The 13,318-nt window shown below is 34.2% G+C and overlaps 1 protein-coding gene across 7 annotated transcripts in view; it reads left to right on the top strand.

The window, feature by feature from the left end:
* Positions 1 to 13,318, top strand: part of PCDH15 (protocadherin related 15) — a gene marked incomplete at both ends in the record, with an annotated part of 718,913 nt that overhangs the window by 370,701 nt on the left and 334,894 nt on the right. The window lies entirely within an intron of this gene.

Genomic DNA, 13,318 nt, shown 5'->3' with positions numbered 1-13,318 from the left:
GTTGTTAAGGTCATTACCCCTTCGCCCAGGGATTTCTGAAAGTGGTAAAGAGTTTACAAGAAAGCAACACAGAGAATGAGTTTCTAGAACTAAATTGAGTCTATATCCTACAGATTTCTCTAGGTTTCAGGAAGCACCCAAAGAAGAATCAATCTATAACAATGTCCTTGTCCATATCACTTTGGCTTATTTAAATGGCCCACCACAGTAGTGGAAAGTCATAAGGTTTACAATTAAACATTGCTGAAATTTACTCAAGGACTGCTCCATTCTGAGGCCTCTCTGCTTGCTTTCTACTGCTTCTCACCTCCTCTCTGTCTCTTATCTCATTTGACTTCGTGTGACCACTACTCTCCTGATATAGCCTAGTTGAAATTGGTTACACTCACTACACCCTTACTTTGATTTGACTCTCCTATACCATCTATGATAATTTCTTCTCATCTCCTTATGCTGCCACCACAAACAAGGTACATTCTGATTCTGATCCCATTCAGGGCTCTCAAGACACAGTTCCAGCTAAATCTTAGGCAACCTCTGATAGGGGCAAGCAGAAGAATTCAGTACATTGGCAAGAGAGTCAATGTTGAAAGTAATTTTCTTTCCAAGGCTGTGGCCTATTTAGTCAAGGCCTGTTAAACGCCGTGCAATTTGTTATTTTCTAAAAGTGAAACTTTTAGCCCTCCTGCAGCATTCCATTATGGTGAAGATTACTTTTAAGTAACTCTAGGTCACTGTCTCCTCAAATGCTGAAGTTGTATAATTTTTCAAGAAGGTTTTCTATAATACATACATTTTATAAGATTGAAAGTGAATAAGAAAGCTTTAAAGAATACATAGCAAAACAAAGAAAAAAAGTGTCATTTTAATTTGCTCATGTTAGAGCGCACACATTTCTTATTTCAAGTTGAAATAAAAAACACAAATGCTAAATAGAAAATAAAAAAGGTTTTAGTTTTATATCAAGATTTTGTATTGTGAGCTATAGCATTAAAATTAGTGTTTCATAATAGTATTTGCTAGACAAGATTTTTGGAGAAGTATGGCTATCAGAGTTATTGAAAAATATTATCCCTATTGAGACTTTATTCATACTGGTTATTATTTTATTGTCTTTATTTCTTATTATCAAGTTATTTTGTTAGAAAAAATTAAGTGCATAAACAGGTGTTTCAAAAATAGATTTAAGGAGATACCTTTTTACGCAAAGGTTGTTTTTATGTAGTGAGCTCAGGACTTAGCTCCACTGTATTTCTAGCTTTGCTTGACCTTTAGCAGTTATTTATATTTATGGTTAGTGTGGGATTTTTCCTCAGTTGAAACTATCACTCGACCCATTTTGGCGGAAGAAATAGTAAATGTTTTGGTTCACAGCCTCTCAATTCTAAGTGGATTATTACTATAATAATATCCACTATTTCTTTTCCTGATATCTATTATTTTTGGTGAATTTCATTCTATAGGAAACATAGTGTATCTTCGCTTCCTTGACTGTCCATATTTTCCTACTTCATCAGCAAAACAAATAAATTCTGCTTTCAAACAATAGCAAGACATCAATCTAATTCACTCTTTGACCTTCAGATTCCCCTTGGCTATACAGGATTTGTTGTATCTAAGCAACCACATCTCTAGTTTTTCATCACTGGCAAAAAAGGCCCTGGAATATTGGGTAAAAATCAGACCACAGGAGGATGTCCCCCCAAAAAGAAAAGAATCATTGAGAGATTGTGAATTTACCAATTTACCAATTATCTTTTACATGTGAAACATCTGAGATTGTTTTCATCTCTAGGCTCTGAACAGATGCCATCTAATAGGTGAGTTCTGGGCCAGGCCTCATGCACAGAACTATGCATATAGAAGCCGTTTTCAACACCTTTAATTGATTATCTGTACATATAAAATGGGCAAATATAAATTTCTTCCATGTGATGTTAGTTTCACAAGTATGTTTCTTGAAAACAGATGTTTCCATTGTATGACTTTATTTGAAACCAGTGGCTAAACATATTTATATGACATCTTACTCTAGCTCCATTGATTTACTGGAATATACTGAAAGAATATCTGTATAAACTCCTATACATATAAAACCAAATTTCTTATTTTAGGAAATAAGTCTATGATGTTTTTAACAAACAAAATATCAAAAAATATCATACGTGTCCTAATAGTAGCAGGTTTTTTATTTTTAGCTCCTCATTTGACGTACTTTTCCCAATTGAGTGTTTCTATATTTCTGAAAAATAAACAAAAGGAGGTAATATCTTCCACAAGTTCTATCTTCTTTAGGGAGCCTTATTTTACTGCTGGATTTGTGCATTTAATATCCTTTAACCTCTCTGTAAAAACATTGGCTAATTTGCTGTATATCACACTGCTTTTGTGAAACTCAAATAAAATAAAATATATGATAGGCTGTAACACTCTGCAAAAATAAGAAGTAATATTCACATTTCTTAGGTTCATAGTCATCACTAACCTCTGCCTTCTGAATAATTTAGTAGAAAGTTCCACACAGTATACACTGCTTTTAATTGTTAGGTGTACTGTATAGTAACTGATCTTGTCTTACAGTTATATTTTAAGCTCCTTAACAAGAAAAACCTTCTTTTTTTCACTCAGAAAAGATTCAGTTCATTAGTTATAGATAGGCACATTCTATCTATCTATCATCTATCTATCTATCTATCTATCATCTGTCTATCTCTCTATCATCAGAAAGAGAGTGAGGGAGAAAGTGAGAGGGGGGAGAGACACACACAGAGAGAGAGAGAGAGAGAGAGAGAGAGAGACGGAGGGAGGGAGAGGGAATGAGAGAGACTTTTATTTCAAGACAGTGTTTTCAGTACTAGGGACATAGGGATTGTGATCAGATACCTTCAGGGAGAGTACCTTTTAGTGTAGAGACAGAAAATTAAAAGTTCAATAAATAATTTCAGGCACTGATACATATTATGGTAAATGCAATGTATAGTGAGTAATATGAATGCAAATGAATGAAAGGGTTTTTTCTAGAGTGGTCAAGGGAAGGCTTCCCTGAGGAAGGGGCATTCGAGTTGAGACCTTAGTCATGAGATGGAAGGGTAAAGAAATAGCAAATGTAAAAACACTGGAAACAGAAAAGTTTGGCACATTTTCATAAGAGAAATAAAAAATGTGGAAAACTCCTATCTAACTGCTTCAGGAACTTTTTTAGTTTCAGTGCTCTCTTTCCTTGTACTTTTATGGATGATTGAGTGGCATTAATTCTTGTGGTTTATATGCACTTATATTAATTATATCTGTCAGAGAAACAGCTCATGTCATGTGAATAAATCAAAGGAATTTAATACAGGGAGCTAGTTACAAGTGGATTGGAAGTGAAACAGGGGAGGGGGAAGCAACTCAGAATAGAGCATTAGCAGGAAGCTTAACATGAATCATTCTCCCTCTGTGTTCAATCTTGAATTCTATGATTTTCTCTTGAACACCTGTTCATGCTATATACTGAGAGAAATACCAGAATGAACAAACCATAGTACTTGTGCTCTAGAATCTGAGGCTAGTATGAGAAATAAAACATGTACAAGTGATCTGAAACTGGCAACACCTGTCCTATGAGTTTTCAAAGGAATAAAGGATCAATTCCAACTGGAGTTTCAGGAATAAACTTAAAAATGGAGATGTCATTTGAGCAGAACCTGGAACTACTTTGATATTGAGAGCTCATGTTGGGAACAGCATGAATAAAGGGGTGAATCTGGGGAAACCTAGGTGGTTTACAGTAAATGATAAGTATTTTAGTTTGACTAGAGTAGTATGTAATGGAAGTAGTGGGAAATAGGATGGAAAGGTAGTAAATTGTAGCCAAATCTTGGAAAACCTTTGAATCCTGTCCTTCAGAATATAGACTTCAGGAATTGAGCCATGGGTTGCAAACCATGACCCACAGACCAAATCTGGACAGATGTTTGGTCTAATCAATATCTAAAAATTAATATAAAAACACTAAATTAATTCTACTTAATTTTTTAAAAAAATCTTTTTTTTTCTAGCTCTGAATTATGAATTTAAAATTCATTTTTCTCCAGTAAACCCAACCCCCAGTAAAATTTATCACCAGTCTTTTTTTTTTTCCTAAGGTTTGTCTCTTTCTTTGGATTTTCCTATTAGATTTATTTTGCTGTAATTATTTTACTCCCAGAATTCATCAATAGCCAAACACTTAGTTTTCTCATTGAGTAAATGGTACTTGAGTATCTGCAATGTGGAAGACACAAATTAAGGCACTAACAATGAAAGAAATAGCAATGGTCCTTCTCTTAGAGGTATTATATTCTACATCAGGAAGAAATCCTGATGCATAAATAATAAGACATTTAAAAGCTAATATTTATTTAATGTTAGCCTGGGACAGTCACTAAAAGGACAGCAAAAGTTACTTTTTTTTTTTTTTTTTTTGTGGTACACGGGCCTCTCACTGTTGTGGCCTCTCCCGTTGCGGAGCACAGGCTCCGGACGCGCAGGCTCAGCGGCCATGGCTCACGGGCCCAGACGCTCCGCGGCATGTGGGATCCTCCCAGACCGGGGCACGAACCCATGTCCCCTGCATCGGCAGGCGGACTCTCAACCACTGCGCCACCAGGGAAGCCCAAAAGTTACTTTTTTTTTTAAGCTGAGAGAAGGTCTAAGATTAAATTGATATGACATTAATTGACATAATTTGATGTAAATTAATGTTATTATTATACACTTAGAAGGCTGAATTTCAGAAAGAGTAAGTGTTCATGTCACATTTTGCACCACAGTTTCAGACATTGGTCTGTCTAGCTTTGATGGCAGCATGCTTTCCTCTGGACTGCACTGCTCTGTAATGCATGATGAACTAGGAAGGTGAGAGTTCCGAGCAATAGTCTACGTCAGGTTAAAACTGTAGCCATGATGACAGTGAGGAAAGAACAATTACATTTCTATTTGGAAAGTTAGAGAAGAAGGCTTTCTCTCAAAGTGTCAAACTTATTCACAGGTGAAAACATAGTTTTTTCTAACACCTCTTTTATCTTTTATCTTATTTTCCTGCTCATAAACCTATAGTAGAAAGGTCTGGATTGAAATGGCAGGTAGCTTTGGGTACCTGATTTATCTTTACCCATGGCCATACTGAAATACTTATAGAGACATAAAAAGAAATGAAAAGTGCATCAACACTGGAAGCAAGGAATCTAAGTCAGATTTGTGCCAGGATGACTATAAGACTGCTACTGTCTTGAAAGAGAGAGTGAAAAAAAACCTACAGACAGGGATAAAAATAGAGATTCAGGTTCCCACCACAGAAATATGAGAACTTTACAGTCACAAAGGCATCAATCAATCACTACACTGGTTCAAACACATGTGAATCCCATGAAAGATTCTGCAACATTAGAGAAGAAGAATATTTTATATTCAAGATAAAAAAGAAAAAAGTTATTAAGAAGAGGTATTAGAAGTTATTTAAGTTATTACAAGTTATTTATTTAAAAGTTTTGAATTTCAAATGAAACTTAATAAAGAATGAAATATATAAAACATGAGATTGAAGGTGAAATAAAGATACTGATAGAGAAGAGAACAGAACTGAAATAATAAAACTAAAGAAATTAAAGACAAAATATACAGCTGAAGATGCAGAAAACAAAATATGCAATATTGTTAATAACATAATACCTGATACTATTTAAAACTTGCTGGGAGGATTGTGATAGGTATTTTACAAGCGTTTCTTCAGTTAATTATCAAACCTCATAGTAAAAGATGTAATATTACTCTATTTTATAAGCCAATACAGGGTGAAGCTCACAGAAGCTAGCTAAATTGAGAGGCAAGACTCAGTCTGTATTTTCCTAGTTAATAAAAGAATACTCTTACCATCTTACAGTACTCTTCATTATGTTTGAGAAATCTTCCAGACTACAGAGGAATTAACAAGGAGAATAAGAAAATAAAGATCAGGTGGCCAAATAAAAATATAATCAATTTGTGTTGATAAAAAAAAAACAGCTAAAGTAAGCAAGTACAATAACAAAGATACAGTAGAAATAAAGAAAAAAAAACCTCCAGGATTTTATTAAGTATCCATGTTTGCAGATTGAAAGTTTTCAAAGCATGAAACAGTTAAGACACCACGGAGACATTGTGGGTTTGGTTCCATAACAAAACATATATCACAATAAAGCGAGTTTCATGAGTTTTTTGGTTTTCCAGTTCATTTACGAGTTATGTTTACACTATACTGTAGTCTATTAAATGTACAATAGTATTGTGTTTACAAAAACAGTGTACATACCTTAATTAAAAAATATTTTATTGCTAACCAGTGCTAACCATTATCTGACACTTCAGGGAGTTGTAATCTTTTTGCTGGTAGAAAGCCTTGCCTTGATGTTGATGGCTGCTGACTGATTGGGTGGTAGTTCCTGAAGGTTAGGGTGACTGTTGCAATTTTTAATAATAAGACAAGAGTGAAGTTTGCTGCATCGGTTGACTCTTCCTTTCAGGAACTATTTCTCTGTAGCAAGCAACACCATTTGACAGCATTTTAACCACAGTAGAACTTCTTTCAAAATTGGAGCCAATCCTCTCAAACACTGCTGCTGTTTTTCAACTAATTTATGTAATATTCTAAATCCTTTGTTGTTATTTCAACAGTCTTCACACCGTCTTCACCAGGAGTAGATTCCATCTTAAGAAACCACTTCCTTTGCTTATCCATAAGAAGCAACTCCTCATTTGTTGTAGCTGGTTTAATCTTCTATCCAGACCACTAAAACTTTCTCCATATCAGCAATAAGGCTGTTTTGCTTTCTTATCATTTGTGTGTTCACTGGATTAGCACTTTTAATTTACTTCAAGAACTTTTCCTTTACATTCACAACATGGCTAACTGTTTGTCTGAAGAAGGCTTGCTTTCAGCCTGTCTTGGCTTTCCACCCTCACTAAGTATAATCATTTCTAGCTTTTGTTTTAAAGTGAGAGACTACTACTCTTCCTTTCACTTGAACACTTAGAAACCATTGTAGGGTTATTAGCTGGCCTAATTTCAACAAAGTTGTGTCTCAGAGAAGTGGGAGGCCCAAGGTGAGGGAGAAAGATGGGAGAATAGCCAGTTGTGGAGTGGTCAGGACACACACGACATTTATTAAGTTCGCCATCTGTTATAAGGGCACAGTTCCTGGTGCTTCAAAACAATTGTAATAGTAACCTCAAAGATCACTGATTGCAGATCACTATAACAAACATAATGATGACAAAAATGTCTGAAATATTGTGAGAATTACCAAAATGTGACACAGAGACAAAAAGTGAACAAATGCTTTTGGAAAAATGGTGCATGCTGATAGACTTGCTTGACACAGGGTTGCTACATACTTTCAATTTGTAAAAAATGCAGTATCCATGAAATACAGTAAAGCAAAGTGCAGTAAAATTTGATAGACCTTACTCAGAAAAGTTCTGGTATATTATTTTATTTCCAGATAAAAGCAAATTTCTACAAGACCAATAAAGAAAAAAAACATAAAGGAACCACATATTAATTAGAGCTCAGATTTCTGCTCCGTAGAAACAAAACTGGAAGACAATGGAGGAAATTTTGTAAATAGAGGATAAGTTTGTGAAATAGAGAACCTAATATTTGTCAAATTTTCATTCAGGTATAAAGCCATTTACATTCTCATATATACAAGTACTCATATTTTCTTACTGAAAAAAACATTAAAGGACATATTTCAGTTGACTGTTGAATAAAAATAAAGAATTTAAAAATAAGTAAATCATGATATAAATATTTAGACATGAGTGTTAAAACCAATGAAACAAAATCTAAATATAAAACAAGAAAACTTTAATATTTACAAATATATATACACATATATACATATATATATTGTAACTGAATGCAGGAATATAAAATAATTCTTAAAGGAAATGTAACATAAAAAAATTATAGTGTAGTTCTCAATTCTCAAATATCATTAACAGGAGCAGCAATTTTGTGTGTATGTGTGTGTTTGGGACTGGGAAGAAGATTTGTGACAAATTAGAGACATTAACCAATGCAATTAGATGGCATTTTCTTGTTTGGCATTTTATCATCTTCGTCTCCATCAATTTTGTTGCTACTTTTCTGTAAATCTATATCATTTGGAGCCCAATTCCTTATTTTAAATCACTGTGTGTCTTTCCAATATATAGTTTTCATATACACACACACACACACACACACAATTTTAAAACTCATCAACCTTATATAATAGAGCAACTCTCAATTTCTATTTTAAGTCATTACAGACATGGATAAATTAAGATATTAAAACAGTGTAATAGAATATGACAGAAACATAGGATCAATAGGTGATTAAATTTTATACAGATGTCTATTTAAGACAGAGAAAAGGGGGAAAGGAAAGCAAAGAGTTTTTAAAACTAGTTTCACTTCTGTTAAAAAAAAAAATAGGTTAAAATTCCAGCCACAGTTTGGTGGATATTGTCTTTACTATTCAGATGTCTTGATAGACTGAAGAATTAAATTTAAAATGTTGAAACCATAATAACTGAAAATAAATATAATTCAGCATTTATATGACTTTCAGAGGGTGAAAGACTATCTAAGCAGAAATCAGAAAGGGAAAAAGGGATATATTTCAATACATAAAAATGCCGAGCTTCTAGATCTCAAAAACAAATAATATTAAAAGGCAAACAACATACTGAAAATATTTTTAAGACTGATGACAAAGTGTTGATCTTTGTGCTATTCACATATGCCATGGAAATAAAATTTTAAAATACCAAATTTAAAAAAGAAAATAGACAAAGTAAATGAACAGAAGAAACACAGATAAATATATCAAATAAATTAGACTATCAATCAAAGAAATGTAAAATTTAACTTTATTAACAATATTTCAGATATATATCACCCTCAGTATTGACAAGTATGTGCTGTTATAAACACACACTACTGAGGAGGAAATAAATCATTGCAGTCTTTCTGGAAAGCTATCTGGCAATTTGTCTGAAAGAGTTCAACATGCTCTCATTTCTTGATCCAGAAATTCCACATCCAGGAGTTTAACCTAGGAATATAATTAAAGACACAGCACAGTAATGAATACATTATATGTGTTGTTAAACAATATAAGCATCTTAAATGTACAACTATACAGCCTAATTATAACATTAGTGGAGGTTGCACGTTACTGCAAATTATTTTTTTGAAAAGCAGATGCATTGACTTAGAACAGTGGTTATAATATGTGAGGTAAAAATAATCAACAAAATTTATATATGCAAAGTGGTGAAATATCACTGTGTAAACAGACAGGTAGATAGATGATACATAGAAGATAAATACCGATAGAAAATACCTCAAAATATTAACAGTGGCTATTACTGGGTTGTACAGTTTTAAATATTTTTTCTTTATGTTATTCTGTACCTACAAGACACTCTAGGATGATTTTTTTTCATCAGAATGATAAAAATACACTTGCTATTCACCTGTAGAAGTTTTCCATTGCCAACTATATGAAAATTAAACTGCACTGTTTATAAGGCACTTTAATGACTCTCCTCAAAATAGCCCTAGATTATCTATCTATCTATCTATCTATATATCATCAATTTTGTGTGTGTTTTTAAAAATTATTTATTTATTTATTTCTTGGCTGCATTGGGGTCTTCATTGCTGCACGGGAGCTTTCTCTAGTTGCAGCGAGCAGGGGCTACTCTTTGTTGCGGTGCTCGGGTTTCTCATTGTGGTGGCTTCTCTTGTTGCAGAGCATGGGCTCTAGGCACAGGGGCTCAGTAGTCATGGCTCATGGGCTCTAGAGCGCAGGCTCAGTAGTTGTGGTGCACGGGCTTGGTTGCTCCATGGCACGTGGGATCTTCCTGGACCAGGGCTCAAACTCATGTCCCCTGGATTGGCAAGTGGACTCTTAATCACTGCACCACCAGGGAAGCCCCCTGTGTGTGTGTGTGTGTGTGTGTGTGTGTGTTATTTATTTATTTTTTTTTGCGGTACACAGGCCTCTTACTGTTGTGGCCTCTCCTGCTGTGGAGCACAGGCTCCGGACGCGCAGGCTCAGCGGCCATGGCTCACGGGCCTAGCCGCTCTGCGGCATGTGGGATCTTCCTGGACTGGGGCACGAACCTGCATCCCCTGCATCAGCAGGCAGTCTCTCAACCACTGCGCCACCAGGGAAAGCCCTGTGTGTATGTTTTTAAACTCCCTATCCAGCCTCTATCAAATGCTGGCATATTTTTAATCTTTATTAATCTCACCTTTGATATATGAATCAAAATTTGCTTTATTTAAGCTGCACGTGTTTGAATATCTCTGATTCTTGTTATCTTGACTAATTCACTCATAATATTTGATCATATGAGTTTTCTACCAGAGCTCTCTTTTAATATTTATTGATAAATGTCTTTATAAATTTTTTTTCTAAATTGTGTTCATATAGTTTGAGTCCCCATCCTCATGACTGTGAGCTCCTTCATAGTTCCATAACTATTACCTATTTTTTAACACTACTTGAACAATTAGTTGAGTTCTTTGCACACAGCAAGTGCTTGATACATTTATATAACTCATCAGAATATTTATAAATCAAAGCGTTATCACAAATTTCTTTAATCAAAGAGTGGGGAATGAGTTTTTAAATTGGATGTGAAACTGTAATGTGTCTGAGTCTACAGAAAAAGAATATCACTGAAGCTTCCTTTTAATTTAGTAAAATGAAATGTTCATTTTAAGTGAACATTCAACTCTCTGATACACTATCTTAAAATTGTGTTTAAGTATAATCTTTAAATAATTTGCTTTACAGGTTTTACCTCCAAATCTCTGTTTAAAATTAAATAGTAATGATAGATAGTCCCCCTTCATTCCCTGAAACATATGATCAATTTTGTAATCCTAAATAATACTTTCAAGATTCATGTCAGTGTCATGTTTTCAGGAAAATATGCAAGATCTGGTTTCAAATAAGCTTCCAGCTTGAAATTAAAAATTTCCATCTCTTTCTCTGCTTATAGTTTGGAGGCAAGTTTAATGTCAATATTACACAATTAAAAATAATATTAATTTTGATAATACTAATAATTTCCATATATTAAGTATGCCGCTTACTGTTTTACATACATTCTTTGATGAATCCTCACATTAATTATTGAATGTAGATATTATTAACCTCACTTTGAAAATTAGGATTCAAGCTCTGAGGAATTAGATAGCTTATTGAAAACTTACTAGCAAGTTTGGTATGTTTTGTTGTAGGATACAGACATTTACCACTCAGTCTACTAGAATATTTATGAGACTACTTACTGTAACACCCAAAAGGCCATCTCAATAAAAAACTCTGAGCCCATATCTGTGCATTTTGATCCACTCCCATGGCCACATTATTTTTCCCTCCAGTTGGGTGCAATAACTTTGTGGGCACAAAGGTCTAGGAGTTATAAAAAGATACTTATCAAATGTCAGTGTGTGTATTTGGATGTCCCACAGGAACCCAGAGAGAAAGGCAAGGATCTATGGGTCAAGAATATTCTAAATAATCTGGAGTTGAGAAGCTATTTATTCAACAGTTCTTGAGTGTCTGTGTGCCCCATACGTTTCTGGTGCTACAGATATAAAAGTAAATCAGCCTTACCCCTGCTCTCAAGAAAGTTATAGGCAAGGAAACTCAGACGTACAGTCAGCAAGAATGTTCAATAAATTTTGATATGGATGAGCACAATAGTCTCTGTATAGATGTAGATAAGGGAAAATTATCAACTGTTCCTCAGGTGGTCAGAGTATGTGTGCAGGTAGAGGAAATTGCCAAGTATAAATGAAAAGAGAAGGGAATGTATAGGACTATGTTAAAATTAGCAACTTTTCTTCAGTGAGACAGTATTAATAGGGTCTAAATGTAAGGCAGAGTGGTGTATGTTTAAAACATTAAGGTGACCAAAAAAAAAAAGCCTTATATATCAAGGTCAAATATGCAATTGAAAGGATATTCAAATGCACATTTTGGATACAACAGTCAGTCACAATTTGTAAGGTAAAAAATATACCTGAAAATTTTCCAGATACATATTGGAATACATGGAAATAATAAAGCAAGAGTATTTTTTGTTAGTTCCTTGAGGTGTTTTTGTTTGTTTGTTTGAATATGTGCATAAAGTTCCAGTGATCAGGCAGAAACTGATGTGATTTTCATGAGCCATGGCTGTATGAGTATTTCACATGTGTGCTCTTTGCTCCCCCATTTTAAGGATGAAAATTATCAAAGCAAAGACGTACTGTATAGCACAGAGAAATATACTCATATTTTGTAATAACCTATAAGAGGAAAGAATCTGAAAAAAAATAGATCTGTATGTGTGTATAACTGAATCACTTTGCTGTACACCTGAAACTAATACAACATTGTAAATCAACTATACTTCACTAAAAAAAAATAAATTTTAAAAATTAAAAAAAAATTATCAGGGGCTTCCCTGGTGGTGCAGTGGTTGAGAATCCGCCTGCCGATGCAGGGGACGCGGGTTTGTGCCCCGGTCCGGGAAGGTCCCACATACCGCGGAGCGGCTGGGCCCGTGAGCCATGGCTGCTGAGCCTGCGCATCCGGACCTGTGCTCCGCAACGGGAGAGGCCACAACAGTGAGAGGCCCGCGTACCGCAAAAAAAAAAAAAAAAAAAAAAAAAAAAAAAAAATTATCAGTACTGTTTGGAAGGTTTTGAAAAGAACCAGACATCATATATTTTGTAGTATATAAGCTTCAAAGATATATGTGACTGTTCCACTTGTGTTTCTTCTATGATCACATAAAAAGTTGAAAGTGATCAGCTTGACCCATGCCACCCACCCTAATATTACATTTTTTAAATGTTCACAAAGGAAAAATATTTCAAAATGTATGACACTTTTTCAAACAATTTGATATTTCTGCCACTTGAAAAAAGCAAAACTAATCAAAGAAAAATAGAAATGGTAGTTTGGCCTCTTAAGAATATATGTTAAGTATATATGTGTCTTAATAAGAGTATTGTGAACATGTTAGATTTGTTTTTCCTTTCTCTGTTAGTTAACATACAGAAACAGACAGGAATCTGGCTAAATATTTTCAAAAGCTTCTGGGAAATAGTATACTTACAATATAACATGAGATGAGAATAACAGTGTCCACAAATTGACATTGACCAATTGTTATTGACAATTGTGCAGCAAATTTTCTTTCATGTAGTCTAAATCTTATTTTTTTTGTTAAAGGGAGATTATAATAGATTTTAAATATC

Source organism: Mesoplodon bidens, assembly GCF_964165515.1.
Source record: "Mesoplodon bidens genome assembly, chromosome: 1".
In the NCBI taxonomy this organism is placed as follows: domain Eukaryota; kingdom Metazoa; phylum Chordata; class Mammalia; order Artiodactyla; family Ziphiidae; genus Mesoplodon; species Mesoplodon bidens.
This window is presented reverse-complemented; position numbering and strand designations above follow the sequence as displayed.